Raw genomic sequence first — 9,587 nt, forward strand, 5'->3', positions numbered from 1 at the left:
GAGTCCAGTGAGTGCACTGGCACCACTGGGGATGCACTGCAGTGAGTCCAGAGAGTGCACTGGCACCACAGAGAATGCACTTCAGTGAGTCCAGAGAGTGCACTGGCACCACTGGGGATGCACTGCAGTGAGTCCAGAGAGTGCACTGGCACCACTGGGGATGCACTGCAGTGAGTCCAGAGAGTGCACTGGCTCCACTGATGATGCAGTACAGTGAGTCCAGTGAGTGCACTGGCACAACTGGGGATGTAGTGCAGTGACTCGAGAGAGTGCACTGGAACCACTGGGGATGCAGTGCCGCGAGTCCAGAGAGTGCACTGGCTCCACTGGGGATGCGGTGCCGGAGGTCCAGAGCGTGCATTGGCACCACTGGGGATGCACTGCAGTGACTCCAGAGAGTGCACTGGCACCACTGGGGATGCACTGCAGTGAGCCCAGAGAGTGCACTGGCTCCACTGGGGATGCGGTGCCGGGAGTCCAGAGAGTGCACTGGCACCGCTGGGGATGCACTGCAGTTACTCCAGAGAGTGCAGAGGCACCACTGGGGATGCAGTGCAGTGAGTCCAGAGAGTGCACTGGCACCACTGGGGATGCAGTGCAGCAAGTCCAGAGAGTTCACTGGCACCACTGGGGATGCAGTGCAGTGAGTCCAGTGAGTGCACTGGCACCACTGGGGATGCACTGCAGTGAGTCCAGAGAGTGCATTGGCACCACTTGGGATGCACTCCAGTGAGTCCAGAGAGTGCACTTGCACCACTGGGGATGCACTGCAGTGAGTCCACAGAGTGCACTGGCACCACTGGGGATGCAGTGCAGTGAGTCCAGAGAGTGCACTGGCACCAATGGGGATGCAGTTCAGTGAGTCCAGAGAGTGCACTGGCACCACTGGGGATGCAGTGACGCGAGTCCAGAGAGTGCACTGGCTCCACTGGGGATGCAGTGACGCGAGTCCAGATAGTGCACTGGCACCACCGGGAATGCACTGCAGTGAGTCCAGAGAGTGCACTGGCACCACTGGGGATGCACTTCAGTGAGTCCAGAGAGTGCACTGGCACCACTGGGGATGCAGTGACGCGAGTCCAGAGAGTGCTCCACTGGGGATGCAGTGACGCGAGTCCAGAGAGTGCACTGGCACCACTGGGGATGCACTGCAGTGAGTCCAGAGAGTGCACTGGCACAACTGGGGATGCAGCGCAGTGACTCTAGAGAGTGCACTGGCACCACTGGGGATGCAGTGCAGTGAGCCCAGAGAGTGCACTGGCACCACTGGGGATGCAGTGCAGTGAGTCCAGTGAGTGCACTGGCACCACTGGGGATGCACTGCAGTGAGTCCAGAGAGTGCACTGGCACCACAGAGAATGCACTTCAGTGAGTCCAGAGAGTGCACTGGCACCACTGGGGATGCACTGCAGTGAGTCCAGAGAGTGCACTGGCACCACTGGGGATGCACTACAGTGAGTCCAGGGATAGCACTGGCACCACTGGGGAAGCAGTGCAGTGAGTCCAGAGAGTGCACTGACACCACTGGGGATGCACTGCAGTAAGTCCAGAGAGTGCACTGGCACCACTGATGATGCAGTACAGTGAGTCCAGTGAGTGCACTGGCACAACTGGGGATGTAGTGCAGTGACTCGAGAGAGTGCACTGGAACCACTGGGGATGCAGTGCCGCGAGTCCAGAGAGTGCACTGGCTCCACTGGGGATGCGGTGCCGGAGGTCCAGAGCGTGCATTGGCACCACTGGGGATGCACTGCAGTGACTCCAGAGAGTGCACTGGCACCACTGGGGATGCACTGCAGTGAGCCCAGAGAGTGCACTGGCTCCACTGGGGATGCGGTGCCGGGAGTCCAGAGAGTGCACTGGCACCGCTGGGGATGCACTGCAGTTACTCCAGAGAGTGCAGAGGCACCACTGGGGATGCAGTGCAGTGAGTCCAGAGAGTGCACTGGCACCACTGGGGATGCAGTGCAGTGAGTCCAGAGAGTGCACTGGCACCAATGGGGATGCAGTGCAGTGAGTCCAGAGAGTGCACTGGCACCACTGGGGATGCAGTACAGTGACTCCAGAGAGTGCACTGGCACCACTGGGGATGCAGTGCAGTGAGTGCAGGGAGTGCACTGGCACCACTGGAGTGCAGTGCAGTGAGTCCAGAGAGTGCACTGGCACCATTGGAGATGCAGTGCAGTTTGTCCAGAGAGTGCACTGGCACCACTGGGGATGCAGTGCAGTGAGTCCAGAGAGTGCACTGGCACCACTGGGGATGCAGTGCAGTGAGTCCAGAGAGTTCACTGGCACCACTGGGGATGCACTTCAGTGAGTGCAGAGACTGCACTGGCACCACTGGGGATGCAGTGCAGTGAGTCCAGTGAGTGTACTGGCAGCACTGGGGATGCACTGCAGTGAGTCCAGAGAGTGCATTGGCACCACTTGGGATGCAGTGCAGTGAGTCCAGAGAGTGCACTTGCACCACTGGGGATGCAGTGCAGTGAGTCCAGAGAGTGCACTGACACCACTGGGGATGCAGTGCAGTGAGTCCAGAGAGTGCACTGGCACCAATGGGGATGCACAGCAGTGAGTCCACAGAGTGCACTGGCACCACTGGGGATGCAGTGCAGTGAGTCCAGAGAGTGCACTGGCACCACTGGGGATGCAGTGCAGTGAGTCCAGAGAGTGCACTGGCACCACTGGGGATGCAGTGCAGTGAATCCAGTGAGTGCACTGGAAGCACTGTGGATGCAGTGCAGTGAGTCCAGAGAGTGCACTGGCACCATTGGAGATGCACTGCAGTGAGTCCAGAGAGTGCACTGGCACCACTGGAGATGCACTTCAGTGAGTGCAGAGACTGCACTGGCACCACTGGGGATGCAGTGCACTGAGTCCAGTGAGTGTACTGGCACCACTGGGGATGCATTGCAGTGAGTCCAGAGAGTGCATTGACACCACTTGGGTTGCACTGCAGTGAGTCCAGAGAGTGCACTTGCACCACTGGGGATGCAGTGCAGTGAGTCCAGAGAGTGCACTGGCACCACTGGGGATGCAGTGCAGTGAGTCCAGAGAGTGCACTGTCACCAATGGGGATGCACTTCAGTGAGTCCAGAGAGTGCACTGGCACCACTGGGGATGCAGTGCAGTGAGTCCAGAGAGTGCACTGGCACCATTGGAGATGCGGTGCAGTGAGTCCAGAGAGTGCACTGGCACCACTGGGGATGCAGTGCAGTGAGTCCAGAGAGTGCACTGGCACCACTGGGGATGCACTTCAGTGAGTGCAGAGACTGCACTGGCACCCCTGGGGATGCAGTGCAGTGAGTCCAGTGAGTGTACTGGCACCACTGGGGATGCACTGCAGTGAGTCCAGAGAGTGCTCTGGCACCACTTGGGATGCACTGCAGTGAGTCCAGAGAGTGCACTTGCACCACTGCGGATGCAGTGCAGTGAGTCCAGAGAGTGCACTGGCACCACTGGGGATGCAGTGCAGTGAGTCCAGAGAGTGCACTGGCACCAATGGGGATGCACAGCAGTGAGTCCACAGAGTGCACTGGCACCACTGGGGATGCAGTACAGTGAGTCCAGAGAGTGCACTGGCACCACTGGGGATGCACTGCAGTGAGTCCAGAGAGTGCTCTTGCACCACTGGCGATGCAGTGCAGTGAGTCCAGAGAGTGCACTAGCACCACTGGGGATGCAGTGCAGTGAGTCCAATGAGTGTACTGGCACCACTGGGGATGCACTGCAGTTACTCCAGAGAGTGCACTGGAACCACTGGGGATGCGGTGCGGTGAGTCCAGAGAGTGCACTGGCACCACTGGGGATGCACTGCAGTGAGTCCACAGAGTGCACTGGCACCACTGGGGATGCAGTGCAGTGAGTCCAGAGAGTGCACTGGCACCACTGGGGATGCACTTCACTGAGTCCAGAGAGTGCACGGGCTCCACTGGGGATGCACTGCAGTGAGTCTACAGAGTGCACTGGCACCACTGGGGATGCAGTGCAGTGAGTCCAGAGAGTGCACTGGCACCACTGGGGATGCACTGCAGTGAGTCCAGAGAGTTCACTGGCACCACTGGAGATGCACTTCAGTGAGTGCAGAGACTGCACTGGCACCACTGGGGATGCAGTGCAGTGAGTCCAGTGAGTGTACTGGCACCACTGGGGATGCACTGCAGTGAGTCCAGAGAGTGCATTGGCACCACTTGGGATGCACTGCAGTGAGTCCAGAGAGTGCACTTGCACCACTGGGGATGCAGTGCAGTGAGTCCAGAGAGTGCACTGACACCACTGGGGATGCAGTGCAGTGAGTCCAGAGAGTGCACTGGCACCAATGGGGATGCACAGCAGTGAGTCCACAGAGTGCACTGGCACCACTGGGGATGCAGTGCAGTGAGTCCAGAGAGTGCACTGGCACCACTGGGGATGCAGTGCAGTGAGTCCAGAGAGTGCACTGGCACCACTGGGGATGCAGTGCAGTGAGTCCAGAGAGTGCACTGGCACAACTGGGGATGCACTGCTGTGAGTCCAGATAGTTCACTGGCACCACTGGGGATGCACTTCAGTGAGTGCAGAGACTGCACTGGCACCCCTGGGGATGCAGTGCAGTGAGTCCAGTGAGTGTACTGGCACCACTGGGGATGCACTGCAGTGAGTCCAGAGAGTGCATTGGCACCACTTGGGATGCAATGCAGTGAGTCCAGAGAGTGCACTTGCACCACTGCGGATGCAGTGCAGTGAGTCCAGAGAGTGCACTGGCACCACTGGGGATGCAGTGCAGTGAGTCCAGAGAGTGCACTGGCACCAATGGGGATGCAGTGCAGTGAGTCCAGAGAGTGCACTGGTACCACTGGGGATGCAGTGCAGTGAATCCAGTGAGTGCACTAGCAGCACTGGGGATGCAGTGCAGTGAGTCCAGAGAGTGCACTGGCACCATTGGAGATGCACTGCAGTGAGTCCAGAGAGTGCACTGGCACCACTGGGGATGCAGTGCAGTGAGTCCAGAGAGTGCACTGGCACCACTGGGGATGCAGTGCAGTGAGTCCAGAGAGTGCACTGGCACCACTGGGGATGCACTGCAGTGAGTCCAGAGAGTTCACTGGCACCACTGGAGATGCACTTCAGTGAGTGCAGAGACTGCACTGGCACCACTGGGGATGCAGTGCAGTGAGTCCAGTGAGTGTACTGGCACCACTGGGGATGCATTGCAGTGAGTCCAGAGAGTGCATTGACACCACTTGGGTTGCACTGCAGTGAGTCCAGAGAGTGCACTTGCACCACTGGGGATGCAGTGCAGTGAGTCCAGAGAGTGCACTGGCACCACTGGGGATGCAGTGCAGTGAGTCCAGAGAGTGCACTGGCACCAATGGGGATGCACTTCAGTGAGTCCAGAGAGTGCACTGGCACCACTGGGGATGCAGTGCAGAGAGTCCAGAGAGTGCACTGGCACCATTGGAGATGCAGTGCAGTGAGTCCAGAGAGTGCACTGGCACCACTGGGGATGCAGTGCAGTGAGTCCAGAGAGTGCACTGGTACCACTGGGGATGCAGTGCAGTGAGTCCAGAGAGTGCACTGGCACCACTGGGGATGCACTGCAGTGAGTCCAGATAGTTCACTGGCACCACTGGGGATGCACTTCAGTGAGTGCAGAGACTGCACTGGCACCCCTGGGGATGCAGTGCAGTGAGTCCAGTGAGTGTACTGGCACCACTGGGGATGCACAGCAGTGAGTCCAGAGAGTGCATTGGCACCACTTGGGATGCAATGCAGTGAGTCCAGAGAGTGCACTTGCACCACTGCGGATGCAGTGCAGTGAGTCCAGAGAGTGCACTGGCACCACTGGGGATGCAGTGCAGTGAGTCCAGAGAGTGCACTGGCACCAATGGGGATGCACAGCAGTGAGTCCACAGAGTGCACTGGCACCAGTGGGGATGCAGTACAGTGAGTCCAGAGAGTGCACTGGCACCACTGGGGATGCACTGCAGTGAGTCCAGAGAGTGCTCTTGCACCACTGGCGATGCAGTGCAGTGAGTCCAGAGAGTGCACTAGCACCACTGGGGATGCAGTGCAGTCAGTCCAATGAGTGTACTGGCACCACTGGGGATGCACTGCAGTGAGTCCAGAGAGTGCACTGGCACCACTGAGAATGCACTTCAGTGAGTCCAGAGAGTGCACTGGCACCACTGGGGATGCACTGCAGTGAGTCCACAGAGTGCACTGGCACCACTGGGGATGCAGTGCAGTGAGTCCAGAGAGTGCACTGGCACCACTGGGGATGCACTTCACTGAGTCCAGAGAGTGCACGGGCTCCACTGCGGATGCACTGCAGTGAGTCCAGAGAGTGCACTGGCACCACTGGGGATGCAGTGCAGTGAGTCCAGAGAGTGCACTGGCACCACTGGGGATGCAGTGCAGTGAGTCCAGAGAGTGCTCCGGCACCACTGGGGATGCAGTGCAGTGAGTCCACAGAGTGCACTAGCACCACTGGGGATGCAGTGCAGTGAGTCCAGAGAGTGCACTGGCACCACTGGGGATGCAGTGCAGTGAGTCCAGAGATCGCACTGGCACCACGGGGGATGCACTTCAGTGAGTCCAGAGAGTGCACTGGCACCACTGGGGATGCACTGCAGTGAGTCCAGAGAGTGCACTGGCACCACTGGGGATGCAGTGCAGTGAGTCCAGAGAGTGCACTGGCACCAGAGGGAATGCACTGCAGTGAGTCCAGTGAGTGCACTGGCACCACTGGGGATGCAGTGCAGTGAGTGCAGGGAGTGCACTGGCACCACTGGGGATGCACTGCAGTTACTCCAGAGAGTGCACTGGCACCACTGGGGATGCGGTGCGGTGAGTCCAGAGAGTGCACTGGCACCACTGGTGATGCACTGCAGTGAGTCCAGATAGTGCACTGGCACCACTGAGAATGCCCTTCAGTGAGTCCAGAGAGTGCACTGGCACCACTGGGGATGCACTGCAGTGAGTCCACAGAGTGCACTAGCACCACTGGGGATGCAGTGCAGTGAGTCCAGAGAGTGTACTGGCACCACTGGGGATGCACTGCAGTGAGACCAGAGAGTGCACTGGCACCACTGAGAATGCACTTCAGTGAGTCCAGAGAGCGCACTGGCACCACTGGGGATCCAGTGCAGTGAGTCCAGAGAGTGCACTGGCACCACTGAGAATGCACTTCAGTGAGTCCAAAGAGTGCACTGGCACCACTGGGGATGCACTGCAGTGAGTCCAGAGAGTGCACTAGCACCACTGGGAATGTAGTGCAGTGAATCCAGTGAGTGCACTGGCACCAGTGGGGATGCACTGCAGTGAGTCCAGAGAGTGCACTGGCACCACTGGGTATGCACTGCAGTGAGCCCAGAGAGTGCACTGGCACCACTGGAGATGCAGTACAGTGAGTCCAGTGAATGCACTGGCAACACTGGGGATGCAGTGCAGTGAGTCCAGAGAGTGCACTGGCACCACTGGGGATGCACTGCAGTGAGTCCAGAGAGTGCACTGGCACCACTGATGATGCAGTACAGTGAGTCCAGTGAGTGCACTGCCACCACTGGGGATGCACTGCAGTGAGTCCAGAGAGTGCACTGGCACCACTGATGATGCAGTACAGTGAGTCCAGTGAGTGCACTGGCACCACTGGGGATGCACTTCAGTGAGTCCAAAGACTGCACTGGCACCACTGGGGATGCACTGCAGTGAGTCCAGAGAGTGCACTGGCACCACTGGGGATGCAGTGCAGTGAGTCCAGAGAGTGCACGGGCTCCACTGGGGATGCAGTGCAGTGAGTCCAGAGAGTGCAGTGGCACCACTAGGGATGCAGTGCAGTGAGTCCAGAGAGTGCACTGGCACCACTGGGGATGCAGTGCAGCAAGTCCAGAGAGTGCACTGGCACCACTGGGGATGCAGTGCAGTGAGTCCAGAGAGTGCACTGGCACCAATGGGGATGCAGTGCAGTGAGTCCAGAGAGTGCACTGGCACCACTGGGGATGCAGTACAGTGACTCCAGAGAGTGCACTGGCACCACTGGGGATGCACAGCAGTGAGTCCAGAGAGTGCATTGGCACCACTGGAGTGCAGTGCAGTGAGTCCAGAGAGTGCACTGGCACCATTGGAGATGCAGTGCAGTTTGTCCAGAGAGTGCACTGGCACCACTGGGGATGCAGTGCAGTGAGTCCAGAGAGTGCACTGGCACCACTGGGGATGCAGTGCAGTGAGTCCAGAGAGTTCACTGGCACCACTGGGGATGCACTTCAGTGAGTGCAGAGACTGCACTGGCACCACTGGGGATGCAGTGCAGTGAGTCCAGTGAGTGTACTGGCACCACTGGGGATGCACTGCAGTGAGTCCAGAGAGTGCATTGGCACCACTTGGGATGCAGTGCAGTGAGTCCAGAGAGTGCACTTGCATCACTGGGGATGCAGTGCAGTGAGTCCAGAGAGTGCACTGACACCACTGGGGATGCAGTGCAGTGAGTCCAGAGAGTGCACTGGCACCAATGGGGATGCACAGCAGTGAGTCCACAGAGTGCACTGGCACCACTGGGGATGCAGTGCAGTGAGTCCAGAGAGTGCACTGGCACCACTGGGGATGCAGTGCAGTGAGTCCAGAGAGTGCACTGGCACCACTGGGGATGCAGTGCAGTGAATCCAGTGAGTGCACTGGCACCACTGGGGATGCAGTGCAGTGAGTCCAGAGAGTGCACTGGCACCATTGGAGATGCACTGCAGTGAGTCCAGAGAGTGCACTGGCACCACTGGGGATGCAGTGCAGTGAGTCCAGAGAGTGCACTGGCACCACTGGGGATGCAGTGCAGTGATTCCAGAGAGTGCACTGGCACCACTGGGGATGCAGTGCAGTGAGTCCAGAGAGTTCACTGGCACCACTGGAGATGCACTTCAGTGAGTGCAGAGACTGTACTGGCACCACTGGGGATGCAGTGCACTGAGTCCAGTGAGTGTACTGGCACCACTGGGGATGCATTGCAGTGAGTCCAGAGAGTGCATTGACACCACTTGGGTTGCACTGCAGTGAGTCCAGAGAGTGCACTTGCACCACTGGGGATGCAGTGCAGTGAGTCCAGAGAGTGCACTGGCACCACTGGGGATGCAGTGCAGTGAGTCCAGAGAGTGCACTGGCACCAATGGGGATGCACTTCAGTGAGTCCACAGAGTGCACTGGCACCACTGGGGATGCAGTGCAGTGAGTCCAGAGAGTGCACTGGCACCACTGGAGATGCAGTGCAGTGAGTCCAGAGAGTGCACTGGCACCACTGGGGATGCAGTGCAGTGAGTCCAGAGAGTGCACTGGCACCACTGGGGATGCAGTGCAGTGAGTCCAGAGAGTGCACTGGCACCACTGGGGATGCACTGCAGTGAGTCCAGATAGTTCACTGGCACCACTGGGGATGCACTTCAGTGAGTGCAGAGACTGCACTGGCACCCCTGGGGATGCAGTGCAGTGAGTCCAGTGAGTGTACTGGCACCACTGGGGATGCACTGCAGTGAGTCCAGAGAGTGCTCTGGCACCACTTGGGATGCACTGCAGTGAGTCCAGAGAGTGCACTTGCACCACTGCGGATGCAGTGCAGTGAGTCC

The sequence above is a fragment of the Anser brachyrhynchus genome (assembly GCF_964034855.1).
Source record: "Anser brachyrhynchus genome assembly, chromosome: 6".
NCBI classification, from domain to species: domain Eukaryota; kingdom Metazoa; phylum Chordata; class Aves; order Anseriformes; family Anatidae; genus Anser; species Anser brachyrhynchus.